The following is a 22081-nucleotide window of genomic DNA, read 5'->3' on the forward strand; positions in this document are numbered from 1 at the left end:
GTGTGAACATATATGTTTTAATTTCTCTTGGATAATAAGTACAAATATGTCAATGCAAGAAACGTCCATGGGGGACATTTGTAATAGTGTCACCAATAAAAATAAAATAAAACAATTTTTTAAAAAGAAACATCCAAACTTGTAGAGAATCTTTATATGAATTTATTTGAGCCAAACTTAGGACAATTGCAGGGCAGCAAGATCTCAACTGTTCTGGAGAATGACAGTTTTGCAGTTTCTTTTATGGTATACATTTGGAATAGGGGGATGAGGTAAGAAAACTTACATGGAGGTGGGAGAAAGCAAAGCAGGAATTTGATTACAGGATAGTTATCAAGATTATGGGCTTTCTTGAGGGTGGTTGCTTCAGAGGGACTTGAAAAAAGATAAATACTCTGGCATTTCAAATGTTTTAATTCAGATGCCTAAGAACAACTGGGCAGGTCTTGCTTAAGGTGAAATAAACTTTTTACTAAAAAAGTGATATGCCTCACCATTACTCACCATGACATGCCCATTTAGGAGTTTATGATCAGATCACCCTGTGGGGTTACTTTCTGCCACTGGACTTACTAGTTTTATTATAGAATTCCTTTATCATTCACAAATGGAATGGCTGGCTTGTGTGGCAGATGTGTGTTTAACTTTTTAAGAAATATTTTGTGAGAACTTACATATTCAACTCCTTCTGTTTATCTGGGCTCAGATAAGGATACTAAATCCATCAATTTCTCTAAGTAAAAGGCAGGAAAAAAATCCTTATCCTCCCCAAACCTGGCTCACATACTTCCATATTTAATTGCTTATCAATTCCTTTGGGTTCCTAAAATAATTTCAACATCCTTCTTTCCATTTCTCCAGCCCTACTGATACCATCTCAGGGTATCTATTTTGTACCCAGTACTGTGCTAGGTAATGAGAGGGCACACAGTTAAAGGGGCAGCAAAATAGAGACCCCCTCCTGCAGCCTCTGGCGACAGAGCTGAAGTGACCACAAGGAAAGACTATGCTGTGCAAACTCTTTGTGAGAAGTCTTGGGGCTGCATTCCATTTACTTGATTCACATGCTAGAGGAAATATTCCACCTTTGTTTGAGTGCTAGGTGTAGCTATTTACTTATTTTTAAAACAGGTGTGGCTGTTAAATGAAGAGGAAATGTTTTGTGAAATCTCAAAAAGGGGAGAAAGAAAACTTTTCTTTAGACTAGCAGTTCACAAAGCGTGGGAGGGGTACTAATAACAAGAGTTTTTAAAACGTTAGAAATGCAAATGTTGGGCCTCACTCTAGACCTACTGAGTGAAACTCCGGGTGTAGGATTTTTCCATTGATTTTCAGAGAGTGTAGAAGAGAGGGAAAGACAGAGCAAAATATCAATGCAAGAAAAACACATGAATTGGTTACCTCCTGCACACCCGCTACTGGGGACGGAGCCTGCAACCTGGGCATGTGCCTTTGACCAGAATCGAACCTGGAACCTGCAGTCCGCAGGCAAACGCCTGAGCCAAACGGACAAGCCATCCAGGTGGTTCTGATCGAAGCTCAAGTTTGAGAACCACTGTGCTAAGCTCATTCCAGGGATGTAGGTGGTTATCTTTAGGATGGGAGAAGCGTAAGTCCTGCGTAACTGGGCAGCAGGGTAACGTTAGCGCAGCGCCAGGCCAATTCTGCCCCTCGCCTCTACCAGCACCCTCCGCTGAGCCCAAGCTCTCGGACTTGGGTGCTTTTCCCTGGGAGCCGTGGCCAAACCCTGGTAAGTGGATTCCGACTGGGCTGGCCTGGGTGCCGGACGGGCATGCGCAGACTGGCGAGCGCAGCAGAACAGCGAGAGCAGGGAGGTAGCGGCTGGACCAGCGCGGTAGGTTTGGGTGCGCGGCGGTGGGGTACCAGGGGAGGGCTGGACACGAAGGCAGAAGACAAAGCCTCACTTTGTCGCTGGCTCACAGCGGCTAGCGGGGGTCTATCGGGGTTTCCCTCGCTCGCCTGGTGGCTCAGGCGCTCTCCTGCCCATTTTGGACAGGCTGTAGCCGGCAGGTGTTACACTGTGTGTTTATGCTGTTTACACAGCCTGAGAACTGTGTTATGATTATCTGCATGAAGTTAGGTTTTTAGTTAACTTTGCTGTTTTCCTCTTTCTCTCAAACTTTGGGTGGATGGCTGCTGCTGAGGCTTTCAAATCCAGCCTGTTTCGCGTGAATTCTGTGACCGGTTTACGTGCCTTTGGACTTTTGGTGCATAGGATCAGTAGGGCTGGAGTGAAATCGTATCCGCGGTTTCTGGTTTTGGTGCCTTTCCTGGAGCAGGGCGCTTCTGGGTGCGGCATTAAAAAAGTAAACTTACAGCGAATTTCAGAGTCTAAAACGTTCTGTATTTTAGCAACATTTTTTATTTATTGATTTTAGAGACAGGAAGGGAGAGATTATTTATGCATTCATTGGTTGATTCTTGTATGTGCCACAACCTTAGCATACCCCAGGACACTCTACCAGCTGAGCTACTTGGCCAGGGCTAGCTGTATTTTTAAGTGGAGACTCTAAAATTTAAGACATTACAGCCCCACCACTTACTTTTTTACCTTACTGTTATTTCAGGCCTTTTTTGGTGCTATTAAAAGGAAGTGGTCTTTTGAAAAAAGAAATACTTAATCATTTTTTAAAAATGCTTAAAAAATATATTTTTTTATTGATTTCAGAGAGGAAGGGAAAGGGAGAGAGAGATAGAAACATCAATGATGAGAGAGAATCATTGATAGGCTGCCTCTTGCTCTGTCCAGTCTCAATCACTGAGCCACTTGTCTGGGCAGGAAGTGGTGTTTTAGGTGAGTAACAGTTCTCACTTTTTTTCCTTTTCGTTACTTTGTCACATTTTGTGTCTCATACAGAGATATTTTACACTGGGGCTGCGGAATTGGTTATACTCCTACAAGGCTAAGGCTGTGCTGCACAAATTTCTTGGATAACCTATGAACCATAAACAAAAATTTAGACCATGGGGTACATACACACTGAATATTATTTAGGTTAAGTGTTAAATTTATGATGGGGGGGTATATATATATAGAATTAATAAGTTTAGGAAAAAGAAATTTTTAGTTCTGGAAGAGAAACCTATGTGGGAAAGGAAATACAGATACCTGTCTTTCCCTTCACCCCCCTCCCCCCCCGCCCCCCCCCCCCATTGAAGAATGTTTTAATGGCAGAAATAATATATAGTTGGTTTAGTTTTAGACTGTAGAGACCTTCCAGGTCAGCTAGTTCAATTGCTTCAGTTTACAAATGAGAAACTGAGACCGATGAGGTTAAATGACTTACCGTGGCTGCTGGAGCCCCTCCTTGGCAAAGCTGGGCCTGCGACCCAGGTTTTCTGATTTTCGGGGCTCTTTTTACCATCCCCCTGCTGATAACTCTCTTCACAGTTTTCAGCGGTGGGCAAACTATGGCCCGCGGGCCGGATCCGGCCATTTGAAATGAATAAAACTAAAAAAAAAAAAAAAAGACCATACCCTTTTATGTAATGATGTTTACTTTGTATTTATATTAGTTCACACAAACACTCCATCCATGCTTTTATTCCGGCCCTCCGGTCCAGTTTAAGAACCCATTGTGGCCCTCGAGTCAAAAAGTTTGCCCACCCCTGGTTTAGATTGTTAAACATCTACATCTTTATACTGTGTAGTCTGGCTTAACCAGATAATTAGTTATTCCTGCTACTCAACTTGCTAGTACCTTTTAAAGTTCTTTCAAAAAGTATCCTCTCTCTAAAATACACACACACACACACACACACACACATAAATAAATAAATACATATAAATATATATAGATATAAATATAAATATAAATATAAATATAAATATAAATATACCCTTTCACCCAAGTCCCACCTAACTATTTGCTGGTCTTGAAACTGCTCTTCTTTCCTATCTCAGTCACATTGGGCCAGACTACCTGTTTACTTCCCTCCCTGAAGTCTTGCCCATACTGCCGGGATAGCTCAGGTATGACGTCTTCTTAGAAGCTTCCCTTGATTACTGTGGCCAGAAAGTAGCTCTCCATGTTCTTAATCCTCTAGCATTTATTACTGTTTTCTGTGTTGCTAGAAGGCACCTCATCTTTAGATTTCTGTATTTTTGAATTTTAGCACAGTCCCAACTTCTTGACCAGTTCGTAAGCTCTTGGAGGTTAAAGTCTATGACTTAGATATCCCACCCAGCAGAAAGTACAAAGTTTGTTTTCAGCCACTGTTTGCGAGAGGGAGGAAGTAAAGCACGAATAGTTTTTAAAGGAATTTGATGTGGATGTTGTGTAATATAGGAAGGCCACCTTAGAGCTATAGCAAGAGAGTTGTCAAGTCAAAACAGCTTGGTGGGGTGAGTCTCCTATTTTGATGGGAGATCACACATCAGTTAGGAAAGTGTTGGGGACAGAGGTTGCCCAACATAAGAGGGGAGTGTAGCCTGAGGCCTGGATTTAAGCATGTCACTCCAAGTGCAGAGTGGAGAGCACAGATTTAAGAAATGGTGTAAAGGAAAAAGCATTTGGTAAAAGACTGGATGCAGAAAAGGAAAGACATCTTGAAAATTACTTTAGTTTCAGGCTTGGTATGTTGGTAATGGGTTGTAATGTTCTTTTTAAAAGTCCCTCCAATCATGACATTCCTTTTGTTTCTTACAGTTACTGGTGTGATTGTCTTATTTCCCATTCTAGATGATAAGTTCTTTGGGGGATGATCTTTAACACCTCATAATGCCAGGCACAGTAGCTTAGTTGTTGCATGAGTAAATAAATGAAGAAATAGTGTATTTTGACAAGGAGAGGGTGGGCATTTAGGATCTTAGAGCTGTGAAGTATCACTTTATCCAAACCACTAACTAAGGTAGTTAGTGGTGTAACTGGAGCTTCTACTCAAGTTTCCTCATTACTAGCGCCATGCTTGTTTTGTTGACCCTTCCTTTTCAAGGTTGTTGACCCTAAGATGAAGTTGAAATGGCAGCAGGACACTCTAGCTTGAAATGTTTTGTGGATCTAAAGCCCTTGGAGAGCAATCTAAAGTGGGAACTTGGTGGCCAATGGGTGGATGTCTGTCACTGGAAGAGATGAGATAAGGGGTGACTGGTCAATTCAAGGTTGGGTGCACAGAGTGAGGAGGAGGCTGAGGCTGGGGTTTGGGGTATCTGCACTCGAGGGAGTTGAGGAGGAGTCTGGAAAGGTGAGTGTAGCTTAACTTGTCAGGACAGAAGACATAAACAGATCTACCCGAAGTCCTTGGGCTGAGAGTATATTTGGGAGAAACATTCCACACTACCAGGAAGTGGTGAGTGATAGCCATGTTGTTTATGACTCAGGAAAGTGGGGATAAGGTTGAGAGAGAGAGAGAATTGTGATCAGACTCTCTACTTGGAAGAACAAGACAGAAGGCAGTCCTTCAGAATCTCCAATCCCATTTTGGAATACTTGTGGGATTTTGCAAATCAAAACACAGCCTTTCCATTGAGCTGCACACAGCATTGAGCGAGCTGCTAGCACCTTCACAAGCAAGTTGATCACTGTCTTCAACTGCCAGTTCTGTGCTTGTCATAAAAATATTAAGAAGAGAGAGCAATTGAGGGGAGAGACACAGTTTCCTAAGGGGAAGTGGAGGGTTGGGCACGTATAGCGGGATTACTTTTTTTTAAAAAATTACGACTTTAGTCAAAATTGATTGGACAGCCAAATGAAAATCAGGTGGTATGTTGAGGTTAATGTCTCATACATTTAAAAATGCCCAAATATTGAAATCTAGAGTTATATACTACAATCTTATGTAAAATGACTATATTATGTAACCTTCTCAAAATAATAAAGGTAATATTAGTAATTAGTATTATAGAATGTTTTCCATTACCAGTGTACTGAACACTTTATAAGCAATATGCCATTTAGGCTTTACAAACCCTCCTGTGAAATTGGTGCAATTATTATTCCTGTTTTACAGATGAGAAAACTGAGGCTTAGATAAAAATCACATTTCTGAGGTCACACAGTTGACAAGTGGCTGAGTTGAGCTTTGATCCCAACCCTGCCTGACTTCAGGCACTGAGAGCTTAAATAACTTAATCAAATATCTTAAAATGCAAAACTTTATCGGTGGCAACCCTAACAGATGCTTAGGCGTCCATTGAGAATGGTCACAGATTTTAGCTGGTGAAACTCTCAACATTCTATGAGCCAGACTTTAATCTGAGGAACAAACAACAGTGATGAATCTTTCTGTTTTTTTTAAAAAAATTATTCGTAGTGGTCTTTATCTCCTTTATACTCTTGGAGCATTCCTAGAGGCAGAAACAGCACCATAAAGCTATTTCTGTTCTGCTCCCTCCTTTCAGGAGGAACTGGGGTGGTAGAGGTTAGTTGATATTGATCCAGGAGATACCTCAGGGGTTGGCAGTGCGTGGGAAACTCTGCACATGAGCCTGAGGACTGTAGAGTGGCCCAGTTTGTAAGGACTTCCCCCCCTGGGGTGGTGGAATCCACTGCTGGAATCCTTGGAATATCTGTGAGTCTTGACCCTTCCCCTCATCTCAGGCCTGTGAACTGGTTAGAATGCCCAGGGAGAATCCAGACCTGAGCACCTTCTCCTGGGAGCCTAGAGATCAGGGAGCTCTGAAGTCAGTGTGGACTTGTTGCAGTTGGAAGTGTGTGTAGATACCTCAGGTAAGGCTCCTGTTTAGAGAGTAATTTAGAGACAGGACTATCAGGCCCCAAATTTGACCAGTGAAATTAGCTGTGAGAAAATGCTAACCTCCCCCTCCCCACATGAACCTAATTAATCTCTTTTGAGAGTTTCAAAATGGAATCCAGCTGAAAGCATTCTCCCCTCCCTGTGCTAGGTGAGCCTTCTTTCCATTACCTGCTTCTACTTCATCTTCTCCTGGGTAGGACCTGTGTTCAGATGTGAAAGGAAAGGACGCCCGCTTCTGACCTCTACCTATTACTCGTCTCAACATCCAAAAACTCATCACATCACCCAGCTCTTTCCCTGAACAAAGGTGTGAATCAACATTTTATTTTGGATCATGATAAAATCAGGGAGAAGGAGAAAGAGGCCTTTGTGCTCCATATAGGTTGATCAGTTATAAAATGGTTATACAATTTGATTGCTGGAAATTTTGCTGACATATAAATCACTTGAGATTTGAGGCTGTGTTAACTTTAATCATCTTATTTCTTTTCAGTACTGCTGTGTCTGAAAGTTCCTGTTTGCCTTTTTTTTGGTGAGAAACACATACCATGGCTTCTATAAAAACAAGTTGCTTTTTAGTAATACTCTGCACACAGAAAGGGTGGGAATTAGAATGGTGATTAAAAGAGTTTTTCTTTTATTTAAACACTTGTTTCATGAGAATGTATTTTATTTTCTAGTACACTTACAGATAACTTGCTCATAAAGCCCAGTTGTGAAGGGGACTTTAGACTTTATAATAAACTAAATTTGTATGGCTTACTCTTTTGAGCAATCCAGATCTATAAAACTATAAGAATATTGGGATAACTGACTGCATACAGATATGCTGCACAGAGGAAACATGAGAAACTGTCTTTGCTGATAGTAAGACAGATGAATGTCTTATTAAGGTGGAAGAAGTTTGCGGGGGGTGGGGGTGGGGGAGGGGCTTCTTTGTGATAAAAAAAGTAAAAGGTTTGGGGGGATGGTTTACCATAGAGACTCAAAATATTGGAGGAAATTAGATTTACTTTATTATTGAGAAACTCAATAAATTAAGTTGTTTAAAGGTCCAGTCCCAGGAAATAACACATCTTTTATTAAAAAATGACTAAAGCTTCTTCAATTTGTTGGAGAACCAAGAAACACGAGAGCTTACCAGTGCTGTCAAAATAGAATTTGGATTGAATTTGAGTTTAAAACATTGGCAATTATGTATAGGAAGATTAGTCCTGTTAATTACACCTTGGGCCAAAGTCTACTTGTCTAAACCTTCTCCTCAACAATGAATTCCCATGTGGCACCCTCTGGACTGATGAATATATGAGTAAACCTATCCCCATGGATCACAATTTTAAAATCCAAAGTAATGCATGACAATCTAAAACTGGTGTTGATCAAGCAATTTGAATGCCTTAGAAAGTTCCAGCTTTATTCACATATTGTTTCCAAAGCTGGTGCTCAGACTCTAGGTCAGCCGTGGGCAAACTACGACCCGCAGGCCGGATCCAGCCTTGAAATGAATAAAACTATTGAAAAAAAAGACCCTACCCTTTTAAGTAATGATGTTTACTTTGAATTTATATTAGTTCACACAAACACTCCATCCATGCTTTTGTTCCGGCTCTCCAGTCCAGTTTAAGAACCCATTGTGGCCCTCGAGTCAAAAAGTTTGCCCACCCCTGCTCTAGGTTAAATTGTTGAAGTAAAAGAGAAGCAGGTTCAGAACTGACTCATTCACAGTGAATGATCAAAGGCACAAACAAGTAGACTTTGTCTCATTTCACTTTATCATCTTAAAGATATTTTTTATGGCTATATTGGTTTCTTTCTTTTGGCTCTCAATAATATATACTCACTGTGTACTTTTATAGAAAAAAATCAATACAAACTAGAATTTTGAGGTTTGATAAATGAATCTCTGCTTATGGCTTTAATTAATGCCATTCATCAATAATTTGGCAGAAAGACTATATCAAGTTAGTAGATAGTTGAACCTTTAGCTAGATATGAAGTTAGTACTTATAATCTTTGAGAACAAACCAACAATTCTCAAAGGCTCCTGTGTTTTTTCGCCTCAACAGCCTGTCAGCATTCTGTTATTGTGAAGTCTCCCTTTCTTTCCTCTCTCCTCAGCTTTCTGTTCATTGGGACACTCTTTTGGTCCAGGGGAATGTTTCTAAGAGTGGCCCAGTTCTTAAAGAGTTTAAGAATATTGCCATGGCCGGGTGGCTCAGTTAGTTGGAGCATCATCCTGTACACCAAAAAGTTACAGCTTCGATCCCCAGGAGGCAATTGAATGATGTTTCTCTCTCACATCGATGTTTCTCTCTCCCCCTCCCCCTTTCCCTCTCTCTAAAATCATTTAAGGAAAAAGCCATATCCTCAGGTAAGGATTTTTAAAAAAGTATTATCAGGTCAGTGAGATGTCAACTGTGAAACTCAGTTCACAAAAACCCAATGATGTTTTTTAGCAATAGTTGTCATGCTAATGAATTAATTTTGGAAAAATAATGGTAATAGCAATTTGCTTGATCCCTTTTTTTAAATCCCAAAACAGGCCACATAAAGCAGGATCACCATCAGTGGAAAGAAGTAACCTAAGAATCTTTGAATGTTTAGTGGTCAACCAAAGTGAGCTGCTTCCGATAATTTACAGTTCAGAGATCTGAGGTCATTTGGCCTATGATCAGGGCTGTGGATGGAAAGTCAAGGCCTGTGATTCTGTTTCTGACCCCACGAGAAGGGAGGTTTGATGATTAAACAAGACATTGGATGTGAAAGCAATTAGTAAACTGTAAGATAAGGAAGTAAGGTATTTAATATAGTTATAATAAATGTCTGACTTTGCTGTCTTTCACTGATAAGTGGCCAAGACTTTGAGAATGACTTGCCTGTTTGAGGTTACTTGGCTTGGAAGTGGTAGAGATGGGACTCACATTTGTGTCTTTTAATTTGACAGAATGTCAGAGCTCAGCATTGGGACCACAGTGAAGGCCTCCTAGACAGGTCTAGGGTCCCTATCCTCATGGAACTTCAGTGTAGCCCAAATCTAGTGCTCTTCCAATTAATCTACATTTTTGCCTTTACTGACCAGAGGGAATAATTGCTTGCAATTTTATTTGGTTTTTATGAAATCCTATATGTGTTTTCTGACTGTGGAGCTTTTAAAGTTACATCTCTGTTGCCATAGGTGCCTCCAATGATTGCTCCCTAAACTTCAGATTCACTCGACAGGATATTTATTAATTTCCACTGTGGAGAGAGGGGTTGGATGCCTCTCAGCGTTCTTTTTGTTAATCAGAGGCTTGTTTCAGGAGAGTATTTTCTCTCTTCTACACAAAATCAAAGGGATGTGACTGAGTAAAGGGAACTGGGCTGGGGGCAGGGCTATAAGTGAGACATAGTCCTTGCACCCATGGGTTCTCAGTCAGATGGAGGACACAGAGATAGCCTGTGACATGAGTGGGCACCAGGTGGAAGCATGGAATGAAGCTTTGGGGGAGCATAAATGGAGAGTAGTTAATTCTGTTCAGTGGGTTGAGGAAGGTGTTAGGACTTTTGAGCTGAGCCTTGAAAGGAAAGTACAAGTTCAATATAGAGTCTAGTAAGAGCATTCCATGGGGGAAGAGACATCATGAACAAAATCGAGGAGACAGGGAAGAGCTGGCCCCTTCAGGAGATTGCTGGTACTTTAATGTGTTCTAAAACCCAAGCATGATAAGAATCACCTGGAGATGTTGTTAAAGAACAGATTGCTGGGCTCCAACTCCAGGATTTCTCATTCTTTAGGTCTGGGGTGAGGCCAGAGAATTTCATCTTAGCCTGTTCCCAGGTGATGCTGAGGTTGTTGATCTGGGAACCACCTGGCTAGAGTATAGGGGACAGATGATCTAGAAAAAAAATTGTTTTCTTGAAACTTTACTGTCACAAAATAGATGGTTCAGGGTGGTTATTGTTGTTATTGTTTTGTTTGTTTAATGAGTATAATTTACCAAGTGGTTGCTGCCTTGTGCCACTTGTTGCAGTCTGGAAGTTTCTTATCTGGTTCTGTATACACCACCACCCCCCGCCCCCCGCCACACACACACACACCCTTCCTGGCTAGTTTTCCCAAGAAACCAGCCCTTTTCTTTTGTTTCATGTTTTAAAGTAACTGTTGTTTAGCCAGTGTGACCATTCCACTCATGGAAAGCTGAGTAGCCAACATCAGTTGGATGATGTTAGGGGGTGACCTAAACCAATTATGAATGACTGGTGTACTCAAGGAGTATGTATTTGGTTTTTATTTTGTTAATTCGTGCATAATGTTAAACTTTTTCAACAAGTATGTTTGGAATGGCTAGAACTTACACAATTGCATAAAGTTCCTTCCCTGCCCTCAAAAAACATGTAGTCTTGTAGGAAGGTTAATTATGTATGAATTCATGGCTCCAGTACAGGGCAGCTGGTGCTGAAAGCAGTAAGAATGATAGAAACCAACTGTGCTGGGAGGGTAGGTGGGGAAGGGTGGGTGGGTGTTAAAGAGATCAACCAAAGAACTTGTATGCACATATGTATAACCCATGGACACAGACAATAGGTTGGTGAAGGCATGGGATGGAGGACAGGGGTGGAGAGGGCTAGAAGAGGTCAATGGGGCGGGGGAGGAGGGAGGGGCATGTAATACTTTCAACAGTAAAAGTTTATTTTTAAGTAAAAAATAAAAGGAGTTATTGAGAACAAAAAAAGAAAGAAAGAAAACAACTGTGACAGAACTGAGAAGGAAGGTTCACTTTCCAGTGGAACCATTATGGCAGAGTTGAGGGGATGATGATTTATGCTGTCTTCTGATGTTTTATGCCAGTGATTTTCAACCTTTCCATCTCATGGTACACATAAACTAATTACTAAAATTCTGCCACACACCAAAAAGCATATTACATTTTTTGCCTATCTGACAAAAAAATAGGTATAATTTTGATTCATTCACACTGGACGGCTATTGTGTTGGCTGTTGTCATATTTTTATTTGACAGTCGCAGTGGTTCTCAACCTTCCTAATGTCGTGGCCCTTTAATACAATTCCTCATGTTGTGGTGACCCCCAACCATAAAATTATTTTCATTGCTACTTCGTAACTGTAATTTTGCTACTGTTATGAATCGTAATGTAAATATCTGATATGCAGGATGTATTTTCAGGGGTCGTGACTCACAGGTTGAGAACCGCTGGCTAAGGGAAAAGAGGTCAGTGCCCCTGACTATAAATAGTCAGGTATTGCATGTTTTAAAAATTCTGCGGTACATTGAATGAAAACTGTTTTATGCATCTTTGTAAGCCCTCTGAAATGAGGGAGCATATGTCTACATGAAGAAAATAATAGGGGATGGAGCATTTGAATTTGGCATTGAAGGACAGGCAGATGCTCACCAGGTAGAGTGGTCAATTGGGGGAGGCCTAGGAAGGGGCATTCCAGACAAGGGGGCAACTGAACCTCAGAATAGAGGTACAGCAGGGAAGTGTACATGCAGCCATTGGTGAGGACTCTGGCTGGGAAGTACAGGGAGATAAGACTGGAAAAGGAAGATTGTGGGACACTTTGCAGATGAGGGTGGGGAATTTGGACTTATTCTGTAGGCAATGCTGAGTTGCAGGCGTATCTTGCCTTACCCTAATTGCCAGCTTCCTCTCACCCCCAAAACATACCCCATTTCTCTCAATGTACTGGTCTAAAAATACTTCTCTCTGGTTCTCATTTTATTATGCAAATTTCAAGACTTGCAAAAATTAATCCATCATCAAAGGCTCCTTTGTCTTTCAAAATTATGTAAAATATGGAAGAATAACCCATTCCAAATTCTGAGAGACAAATTATAAAAGTGAGACAAAAAATAAATGATTATAGTATTTGTTCTGGCTTGTTCTGTGAAGCTGGGGATTTCAAAAGTTAAAGCTAAGGATACAAACATGGTGTACCAAGCAGGTCCTCTCAAGCTGACTTCCAGTGCGGGGAGACTCCAAAGGTAAGGATGAATAGCACGGTGGTCTCTAGAATCATTTTATAAATTCAAAACTATCTACTGGTTTAGTACTAGAAGAACTTGTCTGGGGATTAGAGTACACTAAGGTCTCTTCTGTTCTTCTTTTGAGGGGATGTCCACAGATGGGAAGGATATTTGTGTCTCATTGGAGATTTTGAGAATCTTCCATGTGTGACTCCTAAAAAATATCCTGTGCAGAACAGAGAACCAAGAAATCAACCTGTCTTATTATGCTCCATTATTATTTGACAAAGGAGGCAAGAGTATACATTGGAGTAAGGAGAGTCTCTTCAATAAATGGCGTTGGGAAAATTGGACAGGTACATGCAAAAAGATGAAACTAGATACACAAGAATAAACTCAAAATGGATAAAAGACTTAAATGTAAGTCATGAAAATATAAAAATCCTAGAAGAAACCATAGGCAGCAAAATCTCAGACATTTCTCACAGCAGTATGTTTGTGGATACATCTCCTAGGGCAGTGGTCGGCAAACTCATTAGTCAACAGAGCCAAATATCAACAGTACAACGACTGAAATTTCTTTTGAGAGCCAAATTTTTTAAACTTAAACTATGTAGATAGGTACATTGTTATTAACTTAATTAGGGTACTCCTAAGGCTTAGGAAGAGCCACACTCAAGGGGCCAAAGAGCCGCATGTAGCTTGTGAGCCGCAGTTTGCCGACCACGGTCCTAGGGCAAGAGAAGCAAAGGAGAAAATAAACAAACGGACTACACCAAATTAAAAGCTTCTGCACAGCAAAATAAACCACCAAAAAAATGAAAATGGAGCCCACTCTATGGGAGGACATATTTGCCAATGATACATCTCATAAGGGGTCAATTTCCCCAAAATATAAAGAACTCATGCAACCTAAGAAAAGGTGGACAAACAATCCAATTAAAAAATGGGCAAAGGACATATGTAGATACTTCTCCAAAGAGGACATACAGGTGGCCAAGAGACATATGAAAACATGCTCAAAGTCACTAATCATTAGAGAGATGCAAAATAAAACCATACTGAGATATCACCTCACACCTGTCAGAATGGCTACCATCAAGAAACAACAAATGCTGGCAACGATGTGGAAAAAAAGGTACTCTGCAGGTGGGAATGTAGACTGGTGCAGCCACTATGGAAAAACAGTATGGAGTTTCCTCAAAAAATATGGAACTGCCATTTGACCCAGTGATCCCACTTCTAAGAATATATACTAAGAATACCAAAACACCAATTTGAAAGAATATATGCATCCTTATGTTCAAAGAAGGGCTATTTATAATAGCTAATATTTGGAAGTAGCCCGACTGCCCATCAGTAAATGAGTGGATAAAACAGCTGTGGTACACTTACACAGTGGAATAATATGCAGCTGTAAAAATGAAGGAACTCTCACCCTTTGAGACAGCAGGGATGGATCTGGAGAGTATTATGCTAAGTGAAATAAGCCAGTCAGAGAAAGAGAAGTATCACATGATCTCACTTATATATGGAATCTAATGAACAAAACTGACTAACAAAATAGACCCAGAGACATAGAAGTATGGAACAGACTGACAAATCTCAGAGGGAAGGGAGTTGGAGGTGGGAGGAGATTAACCAAATAACTTATATGCATATATGTGTAGCCCATGGACACAGACAATAAATAGTTCAGTGAAGGCCTGGAGAGGGAGTGGGAGCAGGGTAGAGAGGTCAATGGGGGAGGTGGGGGGAGGGAGACATCTGTAATACTTTCAACAATAAATATAAATTTCTTAAAAAAGTATCCTGTGCTGAGAACTATGTTGTGGTGGGAAAAGCAAAAATGGTGAATTTTTAAGTAGAAGTTGTCATCCTGGTGCTGCCACTTGCTAGCTGACTGATGGAAGCAGTAGCTTAGTGAGTGAGTGGGACAGAGCTGACTGACTCACTCCCTTTCCCCAAGATCCATAGCGGAGAGGTCCAATGGGTGGGAGAACCTCAGGTCATTCAGCCTATCTGAACCTTGGAGGTGGTTGGTTGTTCTGTTTTGTGTGGATTAAATAGGATAAAATGTGTAAGTACTATGCACATTTTGGATAAAAATCTTCTAATACTAAGATTTATTCTGTTGTAAGTTTTTTGTCCATATCTGTGCCACGTAGGGCAGGATCATGTCTTTTCCACTTTGAATCCCCTTTGCCTGGTGCATGGTTGCTGAAGGAATGGAAGATAAAAAGGAATGAATGAATGTATGGAACTATGCAAATCCCCTCCTCACCCACATACCTAATACTTTCTAGCTTTTACTTGCTTATAGAGATTTAAGATCATTATATTTAGACTATTAACCTCTTTCTGTGTTTTACTGACAGTAAATCTTGAAAAAGATACTCCAGCCTTATCCAAGAGACTGTTGCATAGCCTGAATTCAAAGTGTAAGGATCTTTGTACATTCATATGCATTCTAAATTATTCCAGAAATAAATTTAAAAATGTATATAATGTTTTACATATAAATCCTTGTATGTAAAACTGATTTCACCTTTAAAATAAACTGAGTTTCTGTTTCTCTTAAAGTATTTTTTATTAAGAGAAATCAGAGTAAAAGTAGGAGAGTAACATAACAATGTGTATGAATACACTGTTTGGCTAGAAGCTTGAATATATGTTTTTTCAGCAGTATAATGAAACAAAAACCAGAAGTTATTTTATTCTACCTTAGTTTTAGTTTCTTTAATGTTAACAGTAATTTAGTTCTTGATTACTTAAATTAGACTTGATTAGTTCATCTCTTTCATTTTGAACAAAGTAGTTTGGTTTTTAAAATTTTATTTCCTGCTTATATGCATCTGGAATATGTAGGATAAAAAAGATTAAGCTTTGGGTATAGGAAGATGGCTGCTGACGGGAAGGCAGACTGCAAGATAGTGTGTGAGTGAGAGAACGAAAGGAGAGGGTATGGAGAGTGTAAATTTGTGGGTGAGCGATAGCTATACTCCAGGGGACTGTTGGAGACTGCCGGATCAGGCTTCCCTAACCAGGCAGCCTCCACTGCTGCTGAAATCTCTCTCGGCGTGGCTGGCTCTGACACGGAGACAGCGCCATCTTGAAGGGGAGAGTGGCTGTTATCGGAAGCATATACATCCAGGGATCCTGGAACCATACTTCAAGATTAGGACTCCATACCCTCCATACCATGGCATCCAGGGACCAGCTATGAACCCAGGAACACTGGATCTCAAGCAGTGCGAATACCTGGACTCAGAATGCGGGAAGCCGGTCCATCCTTGCTGCTTGACACAGTCGCTGCAGGGAAGAAACATCTGCACAGCATATGTTTCAAGGGACCTGGCGTATATGGCATACTGTTCTTAATACGTTTGCTCACCTTCTTGGCACTATGTGTTTTAACCAAGGTCACCTCTCTGAGAAAGGTTGTTTCCCCAGGTAGGGATTTTTCCCTGAAGTTAGGGAGGGAATAAAACCCCTTAACTAAATGCCAGGCAGGTAATCACTGGAAAAACAAAACCTAAATACTGGCTAGAGTGGACTTATAGTCCTGAGGTCAATCCAGAAACACTGCCAGCCAGGGACTGAATCACAAATTGACTCTTCTGTAAACACAAATAAAGGCGGTCTCGGAAACAAAGAAATAGTGCCTGCTTTAAAATCAGGACTGTGGTTTATAACACGGAGGAGCAGGGTATCCCAGGGAACTTCAATACTGTCCTGACTACCTGACAGGAAAAAGGCATGCCAAACAGAAGGGTAGAGAAAATGAATGACCTTCACTACTGCATATTTTTATTTTTTCACCTTTTACTTAAGAAACTATTTTTTTTCCTCACTTGATTTTATCATTTTAATTATTATATTTTTATTTTTAATTAGTATTGTTACTACTACTATTGTAACCTTTTTAAAAAAGTGTCATTTTATTTTCTCTTTATTTTGGGATTAATGTTCTACATTCTATTTTCATTTTTCCTTTAGCATCATTTTACTCTATCTCAACTTTACCTATATGCCAACACTCCATCCCTCACTTTTCCCCTTTTGTTGTCCTGTTCTGTTACTCTATTCCTGCATTAGATTTTCCCTATTCCTCCTTTTTACCACCTGTTAAAAATTCATCCTACTTATAAATCTAATTTCCAATCCCCTGCTCCAAGTCCATACACACCTCTCTCTTCACCTTCTTCACTATCAAATTTCTCTCTTATTTTTTTTGTTGTTGTTATTTTTTGTTTTGTTTGTTTTTTTTGTACTATTTTTGTTTTGTTTTGTTTTTGTTTTGCCTTGCTTTCTCTCTGTCCTATTGTTCTGGTTCGCTTGATTGTTGATTAGATTGTTGTTGTTTTTTATTGTTTGTGAGATTCTTTCCATTTTTTTGTTTTGTTTTTGTCTTTATATTTTGCTTTTGTTTTTCCTCTCCTCACTTGTTATTAGTTGTTATTCATAGTTTGCATTCATCTCTGGGTGTTTGTTGTTTGCATTTTTTTGGGATTAGTTGTTGTTCTACTGGAGTTTTCTCCCCATATAAATAGTTTTTTCCCCCTTCTTTTCTTACTCTCTTTCTTGTCTCACTTACTTTTTTTCCTTTTCTCAATATCATTTTTGCACTTTTTTTTCTTTTCTTATCCCCTAATTCTCTTTTCTTGGGTGGTCACCTTTATTTGGGGTTATTAGTATTGTGAATACATTTGTGTTCAGTGCCTTGTGTGCTGTGCTTTGTTGTGTTGTATTTTATGCCTTTAAGTCAATGCAAGAGAGACAGAACTACATAACCAGACACCTGGAGAAGAGAGAGCATGGGGAGACACAGAAAAAGCCCACAAATGAAAGGAAAGGAGGGATCACCAGAAAAGGAAGTAAATGAAAAGGAGGCAAGCAATATGTCAGAGAAAGAACTCAGAGAAATGCTCTTAAGGTGGCTGAAAAGAATGGAAGACAAATTGAACAATATGTGTAAGAACCAAGAGGAAATGAAGAATCAAGAAGAAATAAAAATGATATGGCTGCTATAAATAACTCAGTAGAAAGTGTAAACAGTAGACTAGAAGAAGCAGAGGACTGCATCAATGAGCTAGAAGACAAGGTAGGAAAAAAAAAAAACCCAAGCAGAGCAGCATCTAGAAAAAAAATTTAAAGAACAGGAGGAGAGCCTAAGAGAACTTTGGGACAACATGAAATGAAACAACATCCGCATAATAGAGGTGCCAGAAGGAGAGGAAACTGAGCAAGGAATAGAAAACCTGTTTGAAGAAATAATGACAGAAAACTTCCCATATTGGTATAGGGAAGAAAAAACTCACACAAATCCAACAAGCTCACAGAGTCCCAAACAAAATGAACCCCAAAAGACTGACACCAAGGCACATTATAATTACATTGGCAAACACCAATGACAAAGTAAGAATCTTAAAAGCGGCCAGTGAGAGACAGAAAGTTACCTACAAAGGATCCCCCATCAGACAAGCAACTGATTTCTCAAAAGAAACACATCAGGCAAGAAGAGAATGAACTGAAATATACAAAGTCATGCAAAGGAAGGGCCTGAATCCAAGAATACTATACCTAGCAAGGCTGTCAATCAAAATTGAGGGTGAAATCAGGAGCTTCACAGATAAAAAGGGACTAAGGGAGTTTATTACCACCAAACCAGCAATGCAAGAAATGCTAAAGGGTCTGCTGTAAAAAGAAGAAATAGGAAACGAAGAAGGAACACAGGCGTAAAGAATAAAAATGGTGACAAACACGTACCTATCAAAAATAACTTCAAATGTTAATGGATTAAATGCCCCAATCAAAAGACATAGGCTAGCTGAATGGATAAGAAAACATGACCCATATATCTGCTGTCTACAGGAAACCCACCTCAGAAAAAAGACTCACACAGACTGACGGTGAAGGGATGGAAAAAGATTTTTCAGGCAAATGGAAATGGAAAAAAAGCTGGGATAGCAATACTTATATCGGACAAATTAGATCTCAAAGTGAAGGACATAACAAGAGATAAGGAAGGCCACTTCATAATACTAAAGGGATCAATCCAACAAGAAAATATAACTCAGGTAAACATATACAAACCCAATTCAGGAGCACCCAAATACATAAAAAAAACTTTTGGAGGATATCAAGCAAGAGATTGATAGCAATACAATCATAGTAGGGGACTTTAATACCCCTCTATCACCATTGGACAAATCCTCTAAACAAAAAATCAGCAAAGAAACATCAACCCTAAATGATGTACTAGATCAAATGGAATTAATTGACATTTTCAGGACATTTCACCCCAAAGCCACAGAATATACATTCTTCTCAAGTGCACATGGGTAATTTTCAAAGATTGACCATATATTGGGACACAGACAAAGTCTCTTCAAATTCAAGAACATAGAAATCATATCAAGCATCTTCTCAGATCACAATGGCATAAAATTGGAAATCAACTACAATAAAAACAATAAAAAATCAAACACCTGGAGGCTAAATAGCATGCTATTAAACAATGACTGGGTTACCAGAGAGATCAAAGAAGAAATAAAAAGCATCATGTCAACAAACAACAATGAAAACACAACAATCCAAAATCTATGGGACACAGTGAAAGCAGTCTTGAGAGGGAAGTTCATAGCTCTACAGGCCTGCCTCCAAAAAACAACAAACAATGGTAATAAATTACCTAACCCTACAACTCAAAGAGTTAGAAAGAGAGCAAAAAGAAAAGCCCACCATAAGCAGAAGGAAGGAAATAATAAAGATCAGAGGGGAGATAAACAACATAGAGACCAAAAAAAAAAAACAATACAAAAGATCAACAAAACCAAGAACAGGTTGTTTGAAAGGATAAACAAGATTGATGAACCTCTAGACAGGCTCACCAAGAAGCAAGAAGAGAGGACCCAAATAAACAAAATCAGAAATGAGAGAGGTGAAATAACAACCGATCCCACAGAAATACAAATGATTATGAAAAAATACTTTGAACAACTCTATTTCAACAAAATGGACAACCTAGATGAGATGGACATATTCTTAGAAATATACAAGCTCCCAAAACTCAACCAAGAAGAGTAAAAAACCTGAATAGGTCAACAACTACTAAAGAAATTGAAACAGCGATCAAAAATCGTCCAGCAAACAAAAGCCCTGGTATGGATGGCTTTACAGGGGAGTTCTACCAAGCATTCAAAGAAGAGCTAAAACCTATCCTCCTCAGACTATTCCAAAACATTCAAGAGGAAGGCACACTTCTAAGCTCTTTCTATGAATCCAGCATTACCCTAATTCCAAAACCAGATAAAGACACCACAAAGAAAGTGAACTACAGGCCAATATCCATGATGAACATAGATGCTAAAATCCTCAACAAAATCTTAGCAAATTGGATTCAGCAATACATTGGAAAGATCATACACCATGACCAAGTGGGATTTATTCCAGGGATGCAAGGATGGTTCAATATCTGCAAATCCACAAATGTGATACATCACATAAACAAATTGAGATACAAAAATCATAATCATATCAATTGATGCAGAAAAAGCATTTGACAAAATTCAACATCCTTTCTTGATAAAAACTCTTAGCCAAGTGGGAATTGAGGGATCATACCTCAACATAATAAAAAGCCCTAAATGACAAACCTACAGTTAACATCATACTCAATGGGCAGAAACTAAACTCATTTCCCCTAAGAACAGGAACAAGACAAGGATGCCCACTTTCACCACTCCTGTTCAACATAGGACTAGAAGTACTAGCCATAGCGATCAGACAAGAAGAAAAAATAAAAAACATCCAAATTGGAAAAGAATAAGTAAAACTGTCCTTATTTGCAGACTACATAATATTATACTTAGGAAACCCCAAAGACTCCATCAAAAAACTACTAGACCTAATAAATGAATTTGGCAATGTAGCAAGATAGAAAATTAACTCCCAGAAATATAGGGCCTTTTTATACACCAATACTGAACTCACAGAATGCAAAATGAAAAAAACAATCCCATTTACCATTGCACCAAAAAAATTAAGATACCTAGAAGAAACTTAACCAGGACGTAAAAGACGTGTACTCGGAAAATTACAGGACATTGAAAAAAGAGATAGAGGAAGACATAAACAAATGGAAGAACATACCATGTTCAGGGATTGGTGGAATCAACCTCATTAAAATGTCAATACTACCTAAAGCAATCTATAGTTTCAATGCAATACCTATTAAAATACCAATGGCATATTTCAAAGATCTAGAACAAACTCTCCAAAAATTCACCTGGAATAAAAAAGACCCCGAATAGCCACAGTTATCCTGAGAAAGAACAAAGTTGGAGGGATCACAATACCAGACATCAAAATATATTACCAAGCTCGGTTCTCAAAACTGCCTGGTACTGGCACAATAACAGACATATAGACCGATGGAACAGAATAGAGGACCCAGAAATTGACCTAAGCCATTATACTCAATTAATATTTGAAAAAGGAGGCAAGAGCATACAATGGAGCCAAAATAGCCTCTTTAATAAATGGTGCTGGGAAATTTGGTCAGATACATGCAAAAAAATGAAACTAGATCAACTGACACCTTACACAAAAACAAACTCAAAATGGCTAAAGGACTTGGATGTAAGACGGGAAACCATAAAAATCCTACAAGACTCCATAGGCAGCAAAATTGCAGACATTTGTCGTAGCAGTATCTTTACAGACACATCCTAGGGCAAGAGAGACTAAGGAGCAAATAAAGAAAAAGGACTACATCAAAATAAAAAGTTTCTGCACAGCAAAATAAACCATCAACAAAACAACAAGAAAGCCCACTGCATGGGAGAACATATTTGCCAATGTTATCTCTGATAAGCATTTAATCTCCAAATTTACAGGGAACTCATACAACTCAACAAAAGGAAAATAAACAATCCAATAAAAAAAAAATGGGCAAAGGACTTAAATAGAATCTTTTCCAAAGAGGACACTCAGAAAGCCAAGAGATGCATGAAAACATGCTCAAAGTCACTGATCATCCTAGAGATGCAAATCAAATCGACAATGAGGTATCACCTCACACCTGTCAGAATGGCTGTCATCAACAAATCAACAAATGACAAGTGCTGGAGAGGATGCAGAGCAAAAGGATCCCTCCTTCACTGCTGGTGGGAATGCAGACTGGTGCAGTCATTGTGGAAAACAGTATGGCGTTTCCTCAAAATTTAAAAACTTAACTGCCATTTGACCCAGTGATCCCACTTCTAGGAATATATCCCAAGAAAACAGAAACACCAGTCAGAAAGGATATGTGCACCCCTATGTTCATAGCAGCACAATTTACAATAGCCAAGATTTGGAAACAGCCTAAATGCCCATCAACAGATGAGTGG

General features: G+C 39.4%; 1 protein-coding gene across 3 annotated transcripts in view; it reads left to right on the plus strand.

The window, feature by feature from the left end:
• The first annotated feature begins 1805 nt into the window (after window positions 1-1805).
• Window positions 1806-22081, plus strand: part of PLS1 (plastin 1) — a 163290-nt gene continuing 143014 nt past the window's right edge. Inside the window, exons 1-3 of one of the 3 annotated variants that reach the window (XM_036352524.1) lie at window positions 1806-1855; window positions 6866-7024; window positions 7211-7249. The gene's annotated coding sequence lies outside the window, so the exon portion shown is untranslated. The remainder of the gene's footprint in view (window positions 1856-6865; window positions 7025-7210; window positions 7250-22081) is intronic. The other 2 variants (XM_036352526.1, XM_036352525.1) reach the window with 2 other exon arrangements.

The sequence above is a fragment of the Myotis myotis genome, unplaced genomic scaffold, assembly GCF_014108235.1.
Source record: "Myotis myotis isolate mMyoMyo1 unplaced genomic scaffold, mMyoMyo1.p scaffold_m19_p_2, whole genome shotgun sequence".
NCBI classification, from domain to species: Eukaryota; Metazoa; Chordata; class Mammalia; order Chiroptera; family Vespertilionidae; genus Myotis; species Myotis myotis.